This window comes from Rattus norvegicus, chromosome 18 (genome assembly GCF_036323735.1).
Source record: "Rattus norvegicus strain BN/NHsdMcwi chromosome 18, GRCr8, whole genome shotgun sequence".
Lineage (NCBI taxonomy): Eukaryota > Metazoa > Chordata > Mammalia > Rodentia > Muridae > Rattus > Rattus norvegicus.
Window position 1 is genome coordinate 1,239,612 of NC_086036.1, and position 3,662 is coordinate 1,243,273.

At 43.0% G+C, this 3,662-nt stretch overlaps 1 pseudogene; it reads right to left on the reverse strand.

Annotated features, from left to right (window-relative positions):
- Positions 1-618: 618 nt before the first annotated feature.
- On the reverse strand, positions 619-1,910 carry Sec13-ps2 (SEC13 homolog, nuclear pore and COPII coat complex component, pseudogene 2; annotated as a pseudogene).
- Between the last annotated feature and the right edge of the window lie 1,752 nt (positions 1,911-3,662).

A 3,662-nucleotide genomic window follows, 5' to 3' on the forward strand; every position in this document is an offset into this window, starting at 1 on the left:
TATATACACTCAGGTACACACATTCAATTAAATAAACATTTAAAATTTTAAAATATAAAATAAAATTGTATTTACTGAGGTAGTTAAGATTTGCAAGGGCTGGAGATATGACTCCGCGATTAAGAGCACTGACTGCTCTTCCAAAGGTCCTGAGTTCAAATCCCAGAAACCACATGGTAGCTCACAGTCATCTGTAATGAGCTCTCATGTCCTCTTCTGGTGTGTCTGAAGAAAGCTACAATGTACTTAAATATAATAAATAAATACATCTTTTAAAAACAGATTTAAGATTTGTAGGCTTGGTGGTGGTGGTGCACACCTTTAATCCCAGAAGAAGGAGGAAGAGGCAGGTCTATCTCTGAGTTTGAGATCAGGACAAGTTCTAGGACAACCAGAACTACAGAGAAATCCTATCTCAACAAGCCAAAAAGGTCGGTAGGAAGGAAGGAAAAGGAAGGAAGGAGGGAGGGAGGGAGAGAGGGAGACAGGGAGGGAGGGAGAGAGAAATTAGGACAGAATCCACACTACATAGGAATATCTTGAAATACAAACTTGTGTGTGTGTGTGTGTGTGTGTGTGTGTGTGTGTGTGTGTGTGTGTGTGTGTTGTGCTTGCTTATTTTTTTTCTATGCAATATGATTTTTATTAGCTTGGAAACAGCCTGAACCAAAAGATAGTTAAAAATGGCCAAAAATATTTAAAAATAATAGTCATTTGTTCCTTACATGAATACTTTCAGATGGACATTAAATTACTGAACACATGGAATCCCAGTAAGGCAGGTGAACACCCACTGCTGCATGTGTGAGCACTCCTTGGTAGCAATGGGATGACTCTTCCCAGTTGTTTGGAGGTTGTTCCAGAATAGGTAACAGGAAGACCAGGCTGCCTGTGTTGTCATTGCTCATTCTGTTGGCCCTCTGTGATGGAGGCTGACACAGAACCCTGGCCCTTGTTGACATCACTGATGCACACCCACTGTCCATCCACCGTCTCTTTCCACAGGGTCACCTTATTGTCTCCACCTGACACAGCCAGGATATTTGCTGTGATGGACCAGTTCATGTGCCACATTGAACTTGTGTAGGAGTTTAGGTGACCACATATTGCCTGAGGCATCATCACAAGTCCAAATAAACACTTGACCATCCTGAGAGCAACTGGCAATGGTGCTGGTGGGCAAGCCAATGGAGGGGCCCCAGGCAACATCTAGAACCCAGTCACTGTGTGCCTCTAGCTTTTGCTCCTCCTTCCACTGGCCATCCTCCTCTTCCCTCCACAACTTGATGAGGTTGACACAGCCACCTGATGCAAACTTCTTGATTTAATTGGGTTTCTGTCCCGATGGTTGGTCTATAAGGCTTCCAGGCACAACAGCTGGAGCCCAACTGACACTATTACAGCCAATCGTGTGAGCATTGTTAATCTTCTTCACTTCCCACTGGCCTTCCCCTGTATAAGTCAGCATCGAGATGGCACCATCTGAACTCCCACAGGCCAGGATCAGGCCATAGTCATGAGGGGCCCAGCAAACAGAGTTCACTGAGGAGTCATGTCCTGAGTGCTCATGGGTCTTTCCCCAAGTACCGTTTTCCTCCTTCCAGATAATGACTTTCTGGTCATAGGAACAGGAAGACAGGATATTGCCATACATGGGGTGAGCCCAGGCCACCTGACACACTGGCCCCTCATGACCTCCGAGGTCTGCGATGAGGATCTGCCCTCCATTTCGCACATCAAAAATTTTGACAGACCTTTCTGAGGAGCAGGTTGCTAGGCGGGTGCCATAATAGTCCATCTGTGCATCATGAATCATGTCCTCATGAGAGGTATCCACAGTGTTAATTACTGACACCATAACTGCAGCAGTGGCGACTCACAGCCTCAGACGTGGCAGCTCAGAACGCTTCCGTGCTTGCTTATTTTTTTCAGCATTACTGAACATACTTCCAGGAAGATATTTCCATGCCAATGATGACCTGTAGTAGTAAGAACAAGTTACTTCAAAGAAAACACCATTCCAGAGGAAGAGGCAAGCTAAACGATTGAACGACAGTTTAATATATTTTTTAAAAACAAACCACAAAAAACTGCTTATCCACAAAATGCTTTTTCTCCATACTTCTACTTTTCATCTGTGGCTTTCTCATTAAAATATGTTTTTTGATGGGCATTTTGGTGCATGCCTTTAATTCCAGCACTTGGAAAGCAGAGGCAGGTCTGGTCTACAGAGTGAGTGATAGGACAGCCATGGCTAAGCAGAGAAACCCTGTCTCAAAAAACAAACAACAAAACCAACAACAACAAAAAAGACTTATGCCTTTAATTCCAGCAGAGAGAGGCAGAGGCTTTGAGGGCAAGACCAGCCTGATCTACAAACCTACAGGGTGAATTCCAGGACAGCCAGACTCACACATAAGAACCCTGTCTCAAAAAAACCCGAACAAACAAACAAAAAAAAATGTTTCTCATTGTCCATTCAAATACTATCATGTGATTGTGGAAATTCTGATGCATCCTAGGGTTCTACTTTTCCTTTTTTTTTAAATAATTTCTGTGTGGTGTATGTGTGCCTACTTGTCCATATGTATACCACATGTATGCCTAAGAAGAGAGCATAAGTTCTCCTGAATCTGGAGTTACAAGCAGTTGTGAGCTGGGAACTGAAACTGAACATCTGCAAGAGTAGCCAGTGCTCTAAACCACTGAGTAATGTCTATATCCACCCAAATCAAACATAAAAATACTAAAATAAAACAAAATGAAAAGTCCACAAACAAGCAAGCAAACATGAGATCCTATGCTGTCCACCTACTCCTGATAATGGGATCTTGCCCTGAAATGTTGTTGATACACACAGTGAAATTCCATTGTAGAACACTAGTTTTCAACTTCTCAGCAGGCATCAACTGCAAATAGCTTCTTGGTTAGGATGGGGCTTTGTGTTCACTTCCCTTCCTTGGTGCTGAAGTTTGTCTGGTTTGAACCTGTGGTAGTCTTGTGCCTGCTGTCACAGTCTCATGGGGTTCTTCTGTGTTCACATCTTCCTTGGAGTCATACATCGCTTATGACTCTTACAGTCTCTCTGCATCCTCTTCCGCACTGACACAAGCCCTGAGGAGGTGTTTGAAGAAGACATTCCATTTAGGAATGAGTGCTTCAAAGTCTCTCACTCTCTGTACACTGTCCATTTCTGGGTCTCTTTGTTAATTCACATGTATTGCAAGAAGATTCGTTGATAAGGTTGAGTGAAGTACTGATCTATGGATTTAGCAGTATGTCATTAGGAGTCATTTTATTGCTGTGTTTCTTTAGCAGAACAGTATTAGTAGGTTTTCCACTAGGCCCACAATCTGTCTAGTCTCAGGTTCTTAGCCACTTTAACAGTGTCAGGTGTGGATGTCATCTCATGGAGCAGGCCTTAAAACCAACCCAAAAGTGATTGGTTCCTCCCATAACACTCATGCCACTTTTATGTCCATATATCATTCAGGTAGATCACTGTTAATAGGTTTCAGGGTTTGTGGCTAGGTTATATAGATGATTGCTTTTCTCCTTTGGAAACATGCAGAGTACCTCCCAACACCATGAACACTTGTCAGTGGGAAGTTAAGCTTTTTGTTGGGCACAAGCTCTATTTCTCTGTGTTCAGTAATATAAAA